The sequence below is a fragment of the Danio aesculapii genome, chromosome 7 (assembly GCF_903798145.1).
Source record: "Danio aesculapii chromosome 7, fDanAes4.1, whole genome shotgun sequence".
NCBI classification, from domain to species: domain Eukaryota; kingdom Metazoa; phylum Chordata; class Actinopteri; order Cypriniformes; family Danionidae; genus Danio; species Danio aesculapii.
Window position 1 is genome coordinate 46,193,536 of NC_079441.1, and position 18,955 is coordinate 46,212,490.

Genomic DNA, 18,955 nt, shown 5'->3' on the forward strand with positions numbered 1-18,955 from the left:
AAAAGTTTACATTACGGAGTCAATATTTCCTCTTTCCAATTAATTACTGTGTATTTAATCTGATATCAACTGAACAGGGTAAGCCTTTGATATAGTCTAAAACAGGGTTCCAGATATTGAAAAAAGATTTGAGACATCCTGAATAGGGCTCTTTAAAGGCAACTAAAAGAACTTATTCATCTCTATAAAGGTAAAACTAAACACAGGAGTCAGAAAAAAAGTCTAATTTTAGAAGAAAATATCAAAAACATATAGAGGCTTTTGCATTTAAACTCTTCATATGTCTTCATCTCCTCACTTCCACACGGAATTGCAGCGCAGTGTTCACAGAATAACTAAACAAATAAATAGTAATACTAAAATGTACTTTGTAAAGCCAAAGCATCAAATTTGAAGTACTCTTGAAAGTCAGCATGAAACGGAAGTCAATATATTGTTTTCTTTCCAATTACGATGTGTATCCATGTGGAGCAGCTTCTCAAACAAGAAACAAATGCAGGATGGGACTTGATTTTGTCCATCAGGAATTGATAGGATTTGGTGTCATTTGCTAAAGCTGCGATGGTTTGATCTCATGTCATGCGGGTTATTTCATTCTTGTGCTGGTAAACAAAGACAAGGAAGAGATTGTTGATGGTTTTCAAGAGGAAGGGGAAGTTATTTAGATTATGATTGATTATTGGTGCACATGGACTAAAATTACTAATGATCATGAGCACATTATTATTGTTTAATTTTAATGCTGCAACAATTAATCATATATATATATATATATATTATATATATATATATATATATATTATATATATATATATAATAATATATATTATATATATATATAATATATTATATATATATATAAATCTATTTTGATTCACGGTAACTATAAAGCTATGCCTTCAATAAGGACTGTATGTATCTCAAATAAGCCTGAAATCTTATCATTATTATTATTATTAATATTATTATTATTATTATTAATATTATTATTGTTATTATAAGCATGTTATTATAAGCATGTTCACATTATCAGTCCAAATCTATTTGTGTGTATCTGAATATGTTATAAATGAACAAACATGATGTTGTTTACTCAAACAATGATGTTTACTGGTTGTTTTTACTACCAATTTAAAATGAGCTGAAACAACACCATTCTTGATTGTTTTTTGAGACAGCTTAATTATTTTATGTTCAATTCACTTAAATTTTGTATAAACAAGTCAACTTAATTCCTTCATATTGTCTCACATCACAGTAACACATCATACCTTCATGTAGTCCCAACACCATTTCATTAAGTTAACTTAATCATTTTTACAAATTCAAGTGGATTGGACATAAATTAATTAATTTGTTCCCCCAAAAAACTTAAGTTGTGTTGATTCAGCTCATTTTAAATAATAAGTAGTTTGTACAAGCAGCAAAAGTATTTTTTGAGTGTTCAATGTTGCTATTGATCATTATTATTATTATTATTATTATTATTATTATTATTAGGAGCCCAGCAGCAAAGCTGTGAAGAGGGCACAACGATAGAGGGCAATGTCAACATGAACCACATCAAACCAGAAGTCTCTAACTCACATTTTCTAGAGCTACCACTTGTCCAACGTTTCACTTTTGCGAGCATGCGAAATTGGACTTCAGGCGATATCTCTGTAACGCATTGGTGTTTTCACACCAAACTTGGTGTGTGTTATGACAACCATGGTCTGAGGTTATCTGCTGGACCACTAGGGGTGCACTGCGGCCTAGTGGTCCAAAGATATAAAAAAAATTTTTTTTTGCTTAAATCTTCTCAACTTTTTGTCCAAAACTCATAAAACTGGTCTCATCACATCTGACAAAGCATGCCGAGTTGAATGGTGTCTGATTTTCCCAGGTCAGCCATTTTGGGCATCACCCATTTAGATTTTTGTCAAAGAATGCTATGTTTTACAAACATATTCATGTATGATTACAAAACATGGTTTGCATCTTAAACACCTTGCCCTGAAAGTACTCAAAAACTTTGAGTTTGCCATAAGCAATTTTTGAAAAATGCTAATAACTTTGCTAAACATTCTTTATTGACGTGACTTGTGTCTTGTTGTATTCCCTTGATCATGCCGAGACCATTGATACCAAATATGCCAAAATGAACTCAACTTCCTCTCCGCCGTTTTCTTTTTGATTGAAAACCTATTTTTCTAACCATTTTTCAGATTTTTACAAAATTTGACTGTTATTCTTCAGACCATGCTGGCAAAAAGTTATTGAATTCATGTTGATACGCGACACTGTTTTTGTTCACACTACCAACAAATGTGCTGGCATGATATCAAAGATCGTCAGAGGCTGTAATTCTGAAACTTTTAGTTATATTGATGCTGAACATTAAGTGTGTCAGTGGCACATCACAATAACCACAACACATAAATTTGGTAACCGCGCCACCTAGTGGCCGTGCGTTATAAACACTTAACTAACCATCAATAGTGAATCTAACAAAATGGCCTAAAAAATGTTGATTGCATAGGTTTATTGTGGTACAATTAGTATCAAATTATTCATTAGGTCATGCTGATTAATACCAAACATGCCAAATTTGGGCAAACTTCCTGTCTGTCATATTGAATTTGTTCAAAAAGCTTCTTTTGCGAACTCCTCCTCGATCGTTAATTCAATTGTCACCAAATTTGACTGATCATCTTTAGACCATGCAGACCAAAAGTTATGGAAATATCAATCAGCAAAACAGTTGTCGTTTACGTCATCGACAAATGTGCTAGCACGATGTCAAAGTGAGGCTGTAACTCTGCAATGCTTACACATTGGCACTGAACTTTAGGTGTGTCATTAGCAACTCACAATGTCCACAACACATAAATTTGGGAACAGCGCCACCTAGTGGTCACGAGTTATAAACCATTCACTAACAGTCAATTATGAATCAAAAATGTGCTAATAACTTTAGACTGCATATGTTTATTGTGGTAAAATTCTCAACTTATTTCTTGGATCATGCCAAGAACACTGATACCAAATGTGCCATATTTGGCAAAACGTCCTGTCCGCCATATTGATTTTGTTTAAAAAATTAATTTGCAAACTCATCCTAGACGTTTGCCGAAATATTACCAAATTCGACTCTGATCATCGTCAGACCATGTTGACCAAGTGCTGTGAAAGTCGTGTCAATAGGCAAAATGGTTTTTATAGCACCGACAAATGTGCTCAAATGAGCTCATTCTGCCTCTGGACTGCTTTGGTCTTTCTGGCTTTGAACTGCTTGGCCCCTTAATTGCTGCTTGCAGCTATTATTATTATTATTATTATTATTATTATTATTATTATTATTTTATTATTATTATTATTATTATTATTACTGTTACTATTTAAAATGTAGGCAGAAGTGTAGGAAACTGGTATGTGCAGCTTTATTCCACTCTGCCATTTCCACTTGTGTTGTACTATGGTACCACATATCGACAACATTCAGAGAAGTTCATAAGTAGATTCAACTCCTGTCATCTCTGAGAGAAAATATGTTGGTAATGCAGGCTTTGAAACCGAAAGCTCTGCCTGTTTTTTCTATTTCAGTTTCTGTAGTGAATAATTGACTAAGGTGCGAGACTTTTTTCCCCTGGCAAACTCGTGCAAAGTTAACAAATTGCTTGCGCGATTTCCACAGGCTCGCCTTGAAAGTTTAAAAGTGAAAAATTGCCAGTATTGCGACGTGACAGTTTTCATAATTCACATTTCATTTAAAGCATCTAAATAACTGCATTTATAAACTAAAATATATAAGCGAATAAGATTAATATAATTAGCCAGACCACTACGATGAAAATGTCATCTTGACGGTCTTTCAGACTCATGATAGGACGATCTGCCTATAAAAAGTATTGCCCAACACCAGTCTTTGCCAGTTTTATAATTCAAAGAGATGTGTAAACTAGGCTGATTAGCAGTATAGTCATGTCTAGCCTGACTTGGACTCACACCGCCTTGTTTTTGTGAAGCCATTCTGCATGTTTTCTGCAGTCAACATCTAATTCATTTACGTGTCGTGAGAAAGTGACAAAAACAAACACCAAAATGATTCAAAATGCGATGAGCTCATCCAATTCTGTTCCAGAAATGTAATTTGAATAGGATTTCAAACCACACAGCTTGATATAGTGTTTCCCCAAAGTTCATACTTGCTAAAAAACAATCAGATTTCATTCAGATATGCATGAAAAGGGATTTGGACTGATAGTCTGATCTAGGCTTATATTCCCAGGTTGCTTCATTCTGTCGCTCTCCATCTCACATTCGGTGTAAATGGCACCTATACAGCAATAAACCAAAATATGTGCATCCATGCTGAATATGAACCATGGGAACCGTCCAGCTCAAACATCACTTGTGAGAATACAATACTGTGCATACCAATGCTAGGAAATACTTTGGCACTTCTAGTATTGACAGTAGTAGTGGTTTATTGTGCATGCTTGTATTGAGGCTTACTACAGTAGTACTGGTATACTGTGCAACCTTATTAGATGGTTTTAATTAATTACTACCTCAAATTTACCACTTTTTTGACCTCTGATTTAACCTTATCCCTCCAATCTGACTTCATACGCTGCACGTTTTCCAAAAATAATTTGCATACACTTAATGTTTGTATGTCAACAGTCTAAAAATGCAAAATTAGCATGATTAAAAGGCCATCCATAATTCATGCAGGCTGCACACTTGCCCGGTGTATCAGAAATTAACTCTTAGGAGATAAATCATAGGAATTTACATAGACAATTATTATATTGCGCACATAATGTGCTAATCTACAATTCCAACCTCAAGTGTCACTGAAATAACAACACGGTCTGCATATAAATCATTTTGCCATATGTATCATAATGGAAATGGATATGAAAGTTCAGAATTGTATGTTCCAGTATTGAAATGGCTTTCTTTAATGCAGTGTTTTAGCATATAAACATGTTCTGAGTGTTTGTCTCAGAGGATGTGTCTTGCTGTTTAAGTGCATAATGCATACTTTCAGAGTAATGACATCAAAGAGAGATGGAGTTTTCTAGAAGCTTCACGTTGTGTTCCACCTACTGCATTTGTGTTTCACTCTGCTGACATAGTCCAAATTGATCAAGAACCTACTGCTTAGTATTATCCCTCTTTTTTCCCCCTGTCTGTAAGCAGGAATTGGCTGACACCCTGTGGACATTATATTTCTGCAAACTGCTTCATTTTAAAATAGCCTTCGTTTCTCTTCAACCTCAAACAATTGCAAAAAATATATATATATATATATACAGTATATATTTTCTGAAGATACACTTTAAGTAATCCGCATCTGATGTTGTTGTTGTTCACATTTTCACAAGATTTTTGGTATTCATCATAAGAACAGCGTCTCAGCCACAAGTGTGCCTTCCATTTCAACAGCCTCATCTTCGAAAGAGCTTCAGTCAAGTTCAGAAATGTATCACAATAAATACAAGCCAAGTAGTCTCCCTGTTTCGAGTGATTCGGCATATTGAATTGGGCCTTTTTTCAGTATAATGTGCCGTCAAAAATTGTGTAATGTATTCGGATACATGGTACTGTAATACATTTTTTAATGTGACTTGCTGTATATATATGTATACTGTAGAAAACTGACATTTTTTTTAGAGGAATTCTATTTTTAAAAGCTTGTATAAACACTACAAAAAGAAAAAAAAACAAATCAAAAGTAACATTTGACTCGCCAAACAACATCAAAAAGGGTTTTTACTGTGTGTAAGGGAACGGTTGGCATACAAACTTTGAACAAGGACATGCTGCCATGCCAAAGCGGACAGAGGAAGGAAATAAAAAGTTTTCAAAATGTAATTTTGACTTCATATATTAGTCTAAAGGTCTCTCAGTGCTATTTTTCACTTTTCATGTACAGAGGTCCAAAGGGCCCTGTTTTAATATTAGTGTTTCGTTCATACTTATTTATTTGTTGTTCTGAAACTGTAATTTATGTTATGATTTTTTTTGCCATTGTATTTTTGGTAATAAAGAATAAACAACAGGTCTGTGTTAGCGTCATTATTTGGTCTTCAAAATGAGTGCTTTTTGAGTTTTACAGTGTGACTGACTTTGAAATGTTCTACAATAATCAAAAAGCATGCATAAATATGTTTTAGCCCGTATGCTGTAAAAATATATACAAAAAGTTAAAAGTTGCCCTAACTGATTTTAATCAATTAAAGAGTTTAACTTTCACTGATAAAAAAATGTCTGCAAAATTGTTGCAAACAATTTATATTTGTTGATAATTAACAAACAAATTAAATTTAACAATGTTCATATTAATTTGTTTGTTTAAATTCAGCCCAAATAAATTGTTTACAACAACTTAACCTTAATAAATTTAGTAAATCCAAGGAATCATCTTTGAATCATTTTTTGTTTCAGTGTAATAGCTTAGTCAGTTTGATTAATGTAAGTTGAGATGACTATTAAAGTTCATTTAATTAAAAAAAAAAAATAAATTAAGGCAAGATATTTTTACGGTGTAGACTCAGATAAATAATTAAAATTGATCAAATAATTTTTTTATATGAATAGACAATCACAATCAGTGTTGGGGTGACATTACAAGTAACACGAGTTACGTAATAATATAACTTAATATAATTTTTAAGTAACAATTAAAGTAACCCATTACTTTTCAAAATTAAGTAATGATATTTGAGTTACTTTTTTAAAAAAAATGTAATACGAGCTACTTTTTAGCTTAGCTAATTTGGTTTTAAAAAATAAATTACTAAATTAAAATGATCATAGTCAATGAGAGAATGCAGGAACACAGAAATCGTCAGCTTAGAATTATGAGGTTTTATCTGACGTTTTTGTCAAAATTGAGTTATTCACATTTTCTTATTAAATGACAGCTTATTTACATCATGTGATGTTTTTTATGGGTTGTTTACATTTTAAGACTTTTTATTTAAAAAACAAACGAACAAACAAATGAACTCAATCTTGGCTCTATAAGGTTCTTTCTGTCAGCAATCAGCATTTCAATTGCGAAGACTAATCAGGATCAGCTTTCTTTATCATTCTGCCGGACTGCTCCATTGACAGCAGGAAAGACCAGAAAAAAACACAAAATCAGAGTTGACTAAATAATGCCACACCACACACAATTGAGAAGAAACTTGAAACAAAAGATGTGTGTAAATGTGATGATTTAAAAGCATTTTTTGACATTAAGATGAAATGTTCAATTTTACATTGTTTGAAAAGAAACAGGAACTAAATGAATATATTCAATGTGAAATATTATTTGTGTATATGTAGTCAGAGAAGCATTTTCAGTGTTTATTAAACTTTGTTAAACAATTTGCTCATTGTCTGATTTCTTTAAATTTGGATATCAAACCTTGAAGGGCAATACTTAATTTAACTCATGGGCCATTTAATTCAGTAATTCATATAAAGCATATAATTCAATAAATATTACCACATTATTTACATAAAATGAACATCTGCACAGGGTAAAATATTTAGCACAGCCCTGTATGCTTAATTGAACAAGAAAAAATATTCAATTTAAAACATTCAATAAATGTTATAGAAAGCAAAAATGTCACTTTCTAAAACGTCAACATATCGTTACAACACCAATTTTATTTTCTAATTAAATTAATAAGCAGGACTGATTGTGTTTCTTGAAAGTAACGCTTCAGTGAATGATCTGCCAGACAGAACCTTATAATTCCATGATGAAAAGTGACTGTCTAGAATTTGAAGGGTCTATCTGCTCTGTTTGTTGTTACACCAATTTGTAAATGTAAGAGAATTTTGATCATTTACATTTATAGTACATTTAGGGTCTCTATCATGTTGTTGTATGAAAGAGTACTCTTACACACATATTATTTGTTATATGGAATGTCAAAACTTTGAAGCTCCAATATCTCAAAAACTTTTAGAACACAGATAGAACCTTAAAATTCCAGGGCGACAAAATGAGTCTTACATTTCTGCAATGGAATATTCTCTTTATTTGAACCCATGGAAGAAAAGGAAAAGAGGATTATCTGAGTGGATAGTGATTTACTTCTTAATAAGACAAAAAGTACAAAGTAGCAAACACATTGCTTTAAACTGTCATTAATCTGGATATACAGCATAGCTCTGGGGTCAGGAAGTTTTCCGCAGATAACATTATCCTACATTATTTTTTATGTGTTTTTTAAAGGTTCAAGCATTCTAAAAGAGATCAGAAAAAGTCATGCAAAAGTAACACAAAAGTAACGTAAAGTATTACTTGCCATAAAAAGTCACAAAGTAACACAACTACAGTTACTTTTTAGGGGAGTAACTCAATCAGTGGTGTACTATAACCCGACCCAAATTTTAAATGAAAGTAGGCAAAGAAACCGACGAAAAAAAAAGATATACATATATATATATATATATTTTTTTTTTTTACTTAAGTTACCTGGAACTATTAACTTCCACGAAAGAAAAACAAATACTATGTCAATGGTTACAGGTTTCCAGCTTTCTTCAAAATGTCTTATTTTGTGTTCAACAGAAGGGAAAAAAGACCAAACCAGTTTGGAACAAGTAAAGGTTGAGTAAATGATGCAAATTTTCATTTTTTGGGAGAACTATCCCTTTAAAATATTTAAACAAATTTTTTCTGTTTTAAGGGAAGATGCTAATAGTCCTATTTAATGATTCATGTTTAGCTATGTTAGCTATCAGTTTTCATATCAAAATTAAAGGGGACTGAGGCGACCTTGTTGTAGGGTACAGTTCATGAGCTAACTTTAGCTGAATTAAAATATCGGAGGGCTAAAGCAACGCCCATGGTATTTTCTAAATTTACCGGAGCGTTTCAGCGAGGCATCGCCATTCAGTTGACTTGTGGTCTTCGAAAAACTCACGAAGTTTTCTTCAAGCTGCTGCGGTCGTCAGGGGGAGGGGAATGGCGCAAGTTAAACAAAATTGCACCAATTGCAACAAATTACGATGCGAGTTAAACAAAATATTTGGTATACTGTATACAGTTAAAGGGGACGTGAATACATATAAATTAGGGAAGTTTTAATCGGAAAAACAAGTGAGTATACCCAGGGTATGTGCAATTATTGATCCTCAGAAGTGGTAATACCCAAACAGCTCGTGGAAAAAAGTAAGCATACTGAGTATACGTGCGTATAGCCCCGACTACACCACTGAACTCAATGCATTACTTTCTAAAGTAACTTTCCCCAAATGTACATGTAAATCATGAACATTATATGATAATCACTTTAAGTAATTAACAGTTACACACACACATACACTGTACAGAATCTAGTACATATTCATATTCCAGTACAGTATATTTTCTGAACATTTCTAGTCATCTCATTTTATTGGTACAGAATCCAGTTATAGTTATTCTTCATATTCCAGTACAGTATAGTTTCTGAAGGCTGTTTTTAGATGTCCTTGCTCTAATGATTTATATGAAACATAAAGAGCTATTTGTGGTTGTTCAAGGTTACATTTTTGCATCCTTCTATACATATCTTTGTAACGAGCTTACAAAGCTGACAATGCCTTGTTCTGTACTGTATCTCAAACTCTATATCTTCAACATTCTTAAAGTAATCCTGCTGAACTCATGTGTATGAATTAACTGAAGGCAGCTGCCCGCTTGAATTGAGTCTCCAATGTCCTTTTCTGGCTCTGGGGCGAAAGCAGCATGCAGTGTGCATGTCAACATTTAGCTGTTCTTAAAAAAGAATAACCGTAGTGGTATTATTAATCTCATTTCATATATGGGAAATGTAAATATCGGTGAGTGGTGGAATTAGTTTAGCAGTTCAAAAACATATGAGCTTTTCTGTATGACTTGACATAACTTGCATATGATGAAATTATCTAAATTACTTTCCTTCCTTTTTAGGCTTTAATGTTTTACCTGTGGCTACTTATGTGGCTCCTGTGACATTTGCCAAGCCACCGTTACTTAATATCACAGGCAACAACCTGGAACAGTTTTATGAGAATGCATATAATAAAATGACAGCAAATCAGTCAGAAATGACCTTTCAGTATAGCCGTGGTTATTTTATATTTTGTTGATAAAGGTTTTCAGCAGTGTTGGCTACATAAAACTACTCTACTGAGCCGGTATAATCCATGAAACTGTCCACAGTAGATACATTTATTGTCTCACATTTGATGCTTCCTAGTGTTACTTCATCATAACATTTACAGGAGGATACATTCACCGGTCAGTTAGGTACACTTTATGCATTCAGAACTGTCTTTTGTCATTTATTTACCCTCCACTTTTTCCAAACCTATTTTTATTTATTTATTTTTAATTAATTATTTCCTACTGTGAATGTCAATAGCTACATTCTTCAAATATCTTCTTTTGTGTTCAACAAACAATAGAATCTCTCACAGCTTGGAACCACTTTAAAGGGACATGTTGACCCCAAAATAAAAGCCCACTATTATTTATTCTTCCTCTGTTGAACACAGAATATAATTTGAAGGAAGCTGGAAACCATTGACTTCTATAGTAGGAAGTTAATGGTTACAGGTTTACAGCATTCTTCAAAATATCTTTGTTTGTGTTCAACAGAAGAAACTCAAACAGGTTTAAAAACAAGTAAAGAGTGAGTAAATGAGGACAGAATTACATATTTTGGGTGAACTACCACTTTGAGTATATACTGTAGAAAGTTCATTTTGATTGCTGGGTGTTCTCCCTTTAATTATGGCAGGAAATTTGCTCAGATATTTTGGTTTATACTGAAGTGATGTCATAACATAATTGCTTCAGATTTGTTGTACGTCCATGGTGTGAATCTCCTGTTCCAGCACATCCCAATGGTGCTTTATTGGATTACACTGTAAAAAAAATGCTGGGTTCTACACAATTCCTTCATGTTGTCACAACACAAATTAGGTTAACTTAATTGTTTTACATATTTAGTGGATTGAACATAAAACTATTAAGTCGTCCGAAAAAAACTCAAGAATTGTGTTTATTCAGCTCATCATTTCAAATAAATATTTTAAACAAATAGCAGATGAGCATAGTGAAGTCATTGTCATGTTTAAGAACAGTTTGAGATTATTTGAGCTTTAAAATAGCTTGCTATCATGATAGAAATATCACAAGATCACTGCTATTTATAGTCATAAAGGGATGGCAACACAATTGCACATCAATTTGTTACTTTTTGATATATTGGGCTAATTGCGTCAGTTTGTGTAATCACATTCATACATTTCAGTATGATTTGCTCATCAACCGATGATGACTGGGTTTGGGCTTTGAGAGCTTAATTTTTTTATTTCCTTTAAAATGTTGGATGAAATAATAATAATCAGTTGAATAATAAATCCACTTTTCTGCTGATGTGTAAAGCAAAGCATGGGTAGACAGTGGATTTTAAATTATGGAGCTAATAATATGCTAAAACAATCTGAATTTGAATTGAGTTGATTTGATATATTAACAATTTTAAGTTATTAAAACTGAATATTATATGCCATTAAAAAGTGTTTTTCATTAGAATTTCTTATCTTGAATTTGAATTTCCGTACTTGAATATTGAACTTCTGAAATTTAAGACAACTGATTTTTTTTTTTAAGTCAGATTTTTATAGACGCATTTTTAAACTTCAGAGTTTTCAGGTTCTAAATACACTGCAGATACTGGGTTTGTAAAAATACAGTTTTAAGTTTTCAAGATGAAGAAATTCAGAACATCAGATTCAATATTCTAAAATTCAAAAACAAGAAATTCAGATTGTGAAATTCAGATCACGTAGAAAGTAGGTAAAGGGGGAGTTTGCTGGCTTCTGTTTGGCTCAGGAGGAGGACATTCTTCTGCAAATTGACTTTCGGAGGTAAGCTATTTTCAGCATGCTTACAGTGAACCAAATTCATATATTTAATTCAATTACATCTCATTGGTTAATCATACTTACTTAAGCTTTAAGTGTTTTGATGGGTCATTTCAACAGACACAGGCCTCTGAGGTGTAAGTGAATGTGAAATTTAAGGCCTTTCAAGCGTTCCTGGTGCATTTTCAAACTGTTACATCATTTTACAACTGTGGTAAATTACATATTTGCATGCAAGCACTTTTTCATCAAATTATGTAAGATGCTATTAGTTACAATAGTCGTAAAACATTGAAAATTTGAAAATACGTCTATAAAAATCTAATATAAAAAATGTCTTCCAATTCCAATTCAAGTTAAGAAATAAATTCAAATTAAAAACATGTTAATAGCATTTAATATTCAGTTTTATTAACTTATAATTGTTAATAATTTAAATTAACCCGATTCAAATTCAGATAGTTAAGGCATATTATTAACTCCATATTAGATGATCATTTGGTGCTATGTGGCAATAAGTTTAATGTTTTTTTTTTTTTTTTACTTTTATTGACAGCAGTCAACATAAATACAAACAGTAATAAGAACAGTCCTGAGATTGGGCCCGAGCATACAAATAAAGATATATATAGTAACAATATAGATCTGAGGAAAAAAATAAAAATAAATAAATAAAAGTAAATAGACAAACTTTAAGCAAAAATACAAACTTAGAGACATAAGTGACCTATCCAATGAAGCTTTGGAACTGGTCCCCATCTTCTTTCAAAGATTTGAGTCTTCAGCTGTATTTGTGCTGTCAACTGTTCCATTGAATATAACTGTCTGGTTTTTTGTATCCACTGTGAAAACTGTGGGTGGTTCAGGTTTAAACCAGTTAATTGTTATATTTTTTTCTTGCAGCCATTAGCAGGAGATGTAGCAAAGTTTCCTGATCATGGACAGATACTCTGGAAATTTATCCAGTAAAAACGTTAAAGGGTCCCAAAGTTTAATGTTTTAATTGGATTTATGCTAAATTCCGATTCATGGGAATTTTGCCTCTTGTTTTCTGCTCTTAGCTGTCAGAGGTGTCACCGATGTGCTCTTCTGCTGCTGTAGCTCACCTGCTTCAATGTTGTGTTGTGATTTCACAGACGCTCTTCTGCAAGATGCTGATTGTAACAAATATTTATTTGAGTTACTGTTGTCTTATCTGCTCAAACCACTCTGGCCATTCTTTTTTGACATCTAGCAGCAACTGGCCCAACTGACATTAACAATCGCACACATTGTCACTTAAATCAAAACAAATCAGTTTCAACTTCAGCAGATTGTCTAGACTATGTTTACACGCTTTTATTGCAGTGAGATTTTGTGATGTGATTGGCTGATTAATAATTTATATTAAGAAGCAGTTGAACAGGAGTAGGCCTACCTAATAAGGAGGCCAGTGAGTGTTACTTATGGCCATAATGGGCTTCGGAAGGATAGACTGCATTTGAATTAATACCCAACTGAGCCAGAATCTAATGACCACAAAACTGAATGTGTTTAAGTCTTTAAAAAAATGAGCTAATTGAATTTAAAGCAATTAAAACAGCAGTGGGTAAAAGAGAAGCTTGACTTATGGGTTTAGCTGTAACTGAAAGCTGCTGGAGCAGCGATAAGCCATGGATGAATTTGGCTTTTTTTTGGTGGGCAGCACAAGTCTGTACCTTTTTATAATCCTTTCAAGTTACATGGATCCCTGGTGAATTCTAAAAAGCCCACTGATGTCGTCATTTACGAGATCAGCTTTTCACGGTCCCTGTGAAAGAAAGATTTAGCAGATGACTTGCGAGGTGGGGAAACACAAAGAGAAGGGAAAATACTTGGACACGCTTGTGACATTTGAGTGACCCCTCTTGGTGCTTCTTTGCCAGTTAATTCCAAACCTCCAGTTTTTCAATTTCCATAACATAAAAGTTCAGTTTTATGCTTGAGCAAGTGGAATCAGGAAGGAAAATACATGAGGAACTTTCTCTCCTGAGCTTAAGAATTTTTTGCTGGTTCCCTAAAATATCAGTAAGCGAACTAAAATACGCTTGAAGTCCCTTACCTTCTCAAAACTGGACTTCTAAGTAGGGAAATAAAGTGAGAAGTAGCGAAATAAGAAAATGACTGCAACCCACTTTCTTCTTTGTGCTTATCAAGGACTAAAGTCAGACAAACAAGTGCCTTCCAAGAAGAAAAGAGGCAGCCATTAAAACATTTACGCTTTTCTTCCCCATAATCCTTCTTAAGATGAGCCCGCCTGCCAATTTATTTCATACATCTCTTTGATAATCTTCAGCCCTTTCATGTCAGCTGCCACATCTTTATTTCTTTTAACCAGAACCGTTCGGATGCCCAGGCGTTTCCAGGCCATTGTGATGTCTAACTTTTTAGTGGAAATTCAATAAAGGACTGTTCAGAGCTGTAGATCCCATTTTATGAAGGTACCAATTGCATATTCAACACACAAAAAAAAGTTTCTGAGGGGTACAATTGTGCACAAATGTTTTAAATGATGTGGAGACTTGCATGAAGGACATGATGAATAATGTAGCAGTTATTCTCTTTTCACTTGCCACTGCATAGAGAGCTGTGGGGATCGGTGGTTGAAGTAATCTCCATGTCATGCATCTGATTGGGGCCAGAGCTTCTCATGAGACATTCAATAAACAGCAGACTCAGACAAAGACAAAGGAAAAGTGCACATTTAGGCATATAAAGCAACTGGATACAAGTGTTATTTAGAAACCCAAGTGATTTCCTTCGTTAAAGAACGTTGATTCCTTCTGTCTTGATTGGCTGTCTGAAAAATACACCATATTTAGGAGTACATTCAACAAAAGGTCATTCAACATCGACATTATATAATTCTTATATTTTTGGCACTATGCACAGAATGACCAAAATGAAACCCAGCATCTGATGATGTCTATGCATTCCAGACTTCAGGCTGTAATTGACTGCCAAAGATTTTGCAACCAAGTATTAAAAAGTGAAAATTTGATTTATGATTGTCATTCTGTTCATTAGTTTTGGTCCCTTAACAAGTGGGAGGCACATATGCAAACTGTTGAAATTCCTACATTAACCTGATTTGGATGTAAATACCCTCAAATTAAATCTGACAGTCTGCTGTTAAAGCACATCTAGTTTGTTTCATTTCAAATCCATTGTGTTGGTGTAAAGAGCCACAAATGTTAGAATTGTGTCGATGTCCCCATATTTATGAACCTAATTGTATAATATTTACATTTAATTGATTAGCTTTATTGTTATACTTATCTATACATTCACAAGATCTTCAGAAGAGCTGTTCACATGGTGTTTAACCCTAAATTATTATCAAGCAGTTTTTATAGTTTTCTTTTGTGCGCAAAGGTTATTTTTGGAGCTTTGTATGATTGCAAACCACTAAAAGTCATGTGGAAAATTTTGACAAGGTTTTTTTTTCGTTTCTGGACTTTGAATGTCTCCTGAACGTTACTATAAGAGAGCTCCTGGATTTTGTCTAAAATATCTTAATTTGTGTTGCAATGATGAGTAAAGGTCTCAGGCAATGGAATGTCATGACGCTGAGCAATTAATAAAAGAATATTTGTTTTTGGGAGAACTACTCCTTAACACCTGATTCCAATTTTCTGCTCCTTCCCATTGCCCCCACCAATACATATCATCAAATAGTATAAGCATGAAATAAGCACGAAACGATAAGCAATGTTAGTTTACATGTTGTTCACATACAGAGGAGGGAGAGGTGTCACGTACGAAAGTGAAGAGCGGGGTGAAGGTGGTGTCACGGACAAAGTGAAGAGCCGGAGTGGTTGGGTGTTTAACGGAACTTTCCTTTGAAGAACATTGACCGTGGAACACAATATTAAATGTAACTAAACAAATGATTATTTGTCGATTATACACTTCCTGACAAAGTCTTGTTGCCTATCAAAGTTTTAGGAACAACAAACAATAACTTCACTTCTAGTTGATCATTTGGTTTCAGAAGTGGCTCATATAAAAGGCAAAGGCTTCTAAATTACGCTTATTTTAAATATGATCATGCCTTGATTTTTTACTATTTAATTAGGACAGTAAGGTCTGACTTTGCTTAGACAAAAGTTTTGTCACTTAACAGAAATAATGTACAGTGTAGAAGTCATGGTGCAGTGGAAAAAGAATTATTATTGTGTATGACTCCCATGAGCTTAGAGGACTGCATCCATACATCTCTGCAAAGTCATCTGGAATGGCAAAGAAAGTGTTCTTGCAGGGACTCCCATAGTTCATCCAGATTCTTTGGATTCATCTTCAATGCCTCCTCTTATCTTACCCCAGACATTCTCATAATGTTCATGTCTGGGCACTGGGCTGGCCAATTCTGGAGCACCTTGACCTTCTTTGCTTTCAGGAACTTTGATGTGGAGGCTGAAGTATGAGAGGAGCGTTATCCTGCTGAAGAATTTGCCCTCTCCTGTGGTTTGTAAGGTAATGGGCAGCACAAATGTCTTGATACCTCAGGGTGTTGACGTTGCCATCCACTCTGCAGATCTTTCACATGTCCCCCATACTGAATGTAACCCCCAAACCATGATTTTTCCTTCACCAAACTTGACTGATTTCTTTGAAAATCTTGGGTCCTTGCAGGTTTCAATAAGTCTGCAGTATTTTTTTGATAATTGGGATGCAGTTTAACAGATGATTTACCAGAAACCAGAAGTGCTGCCACTTTTCCAAATGATCAACTAGAAGTCAAGTTATTATTTGTTGCTTTTACAACTGGGATCAACGACAAGACTTTTATCAGGTAATGTAAGAAGCAGAAATGGTATTGAGCCTAAAAATACCCAGGAATGATTGCTAACCCTGGGTAACTTATGAAATTTGATACTGCAAGGTTATCCTCTCTTTCATCAGAAGTTGCTTATTCGAAAGAATAATTAGATTATTTGTAACTGCATAGCATGTTTTCTCTCCAAAATATGGAAGCGAGATAATTCGATAGAATGTTATTACATTAATTATATTCCATCATGTTCATCTGATCATGGTATATTAACAGGAAAAGGAGACTTACCATTGTGAGAAGATGGTCAATCTCCGTCGTGTCTCTGTAGGGGCTCAGGGTGTTCCACACAAATGGATGATACGCTTTCCTGCACAGAGATATTTAGAGATTGCGTTTGGTGTCAGATGAAGGTGCCGGCAGTGTACACAGCACGGCGAGATAAAGATCTAAAGAAATACTGCTGACTATATTTGGCAGGAACCTCAGGCAGAGCACATACTGGTCTCTGTGTGCGTTCTTATCTGTTGTGAACATCATAAGCTGTCATATGAAATGCACTGCCACTACTGTGGAGATTTTCCATTTATTAAAAGCTCTTGAAGCCAAACATGGACCTTGTGTATTGTATATACTCCAAATGCAAGTAAAGGACTATATAAAAACAGCCTTCAGGATGTTTAGCGCTGGTATTAGTTGTGAGAATCTGTAAGTATAAAGTCAGAAGGGGTTTTTACACTGCACTTAACCTTGAGCTGTGTTTTTCCACCCTACAGTACATTGTATAACTTTTTGATTTTTACACGTACTCTTGGGTGGACACAGAATATTGAATCAAATGTACTTAGAATTGCTTTTGCACTGCTACATTGTCCACAACACTTGAACGGGGGCCACTGTTTCACAGTTGGAAAAGAAACAGAGGGCACAAACTGCTGAGGATGGAAAAAAAAGTCAAAATGCCTTGGTAGGTCAGCACTGTTTTGGCGGCAAGTGGAAGACCAATATGCAGGTGGACATAATGTTTGGCTCATCTGTAGCAATTTAAAGACCACACTCCACTTTTTTTGGTATATAGGCTCATTTTACAACTGCCCTATAAGAATTAAACAGTTGACCCTTATGAATCCATTCAGTCAATCTCTAAATAGGAAAACTATTGAACCATATTTTTGAGGGAGATGGTTAGCGTCATAATCCGATTCAAAGATTATTACGCTGGAATGAGAGTATAGTTCCTAGCCATATCAGCCTAGAAAACGGCAACTTTCATTTTCAGGTAGAGACCAGAGATATAATAACTACATGGGCAGTATACTATGGTAAAATACCAAATACATTTTTTTTCAAAGACAAATCCGTTCCTCAAATGATATGGGTTAACTTGCTGAGTTTTACATTGATATAAATCAACAGTGAATGGACTGGGATCTCTGTGCCTGTATTATTTCAGACCATCAATTTCAACTGACATATTTACAGTAAAGAGTTTGTCAAAACTGTGGTCCAAGAATAAGCCTCTGGGACACTAACTCTGCTATAAACTAGGTCTGGAGAACAGATTTGACTCTCTTTCACCTCTCAGGGCGCTGATGCAGGTGGACTTTAGAGATCTTCTGCATCTCAGCCTTGATCTGGTCCAACTTTTCTTTTAGCAGTCGAGTGTGAGTCTTGTATCTGTGTCTCACTTCTGTCGTACCTCTGGGTTTTGAATGGTCCTGGTCTTCTCTGGGACTCACATCTGACGAAACCTGACCTGTTTGGCATCAATCACAGAGCATCACATATGGTGGTTTGATTATAATTTCAGAATAAATTAAGATACATAAATGTGCATGATTGTTCATGGCTGGGTCAGTGCACCAGAGCCTCTGACAAAAAAGAGCCTCCAAATTTTAGCCAAAGGAGTATCAAGGGGGCTGGGCCTTTGCTTCGTAGAGTGAAAATTGACCACTAGGGTTGCTCATTACATGCAGTTTGTGTTGACCATTGGGAATCTAGGGCTCAGGGTTACTGTTCTATTGATCTATGTTTAAGTATTTCCATACCACCCACAGGCCAAAGATCATGTCCAGCTCTTGGGAGACAACAATGTGGATTATAACTTTATAACATCCACCATTAACCTTTCTTTGTTGTCTGAGATTGGTTCATTGCCTATTGATTTTTGTAGAATGTATGAGATGATGCTGTGAGATGAATGAATATATTCACTTTTGGCATATCAAGGACTAAAGTCTTTTTTTTTTTCCTGAAGCAGAACAA

At 34.3% G+C, this 18,955-nt stretch overlaps 1 long non-coding RNA gene across 1 annotated transcript; it reads right to left on the reverse strand.

Annotated features, from left to right (window-relative positions):
- Window positions 1–14,329: 14,329 nt before the first annotated feature.
- Window positions 14,330–18,366, reverse strand: LOC130231482 (uncharacterized). Its single transcript, XR_008838044.1, has 3 exons — window positions 18,269–18,366; window positions 16,982–17,060; window positions 14,330–14,716 (listed from the first exon to the last, which is right to left on the reverse strand). It is a non-coding gene; the product is annotated as an uncharacterized LOC130231482 (long non-coding RNA).
- Window positions 18,367–18,955: the final 589 nt, after the last annotated feature.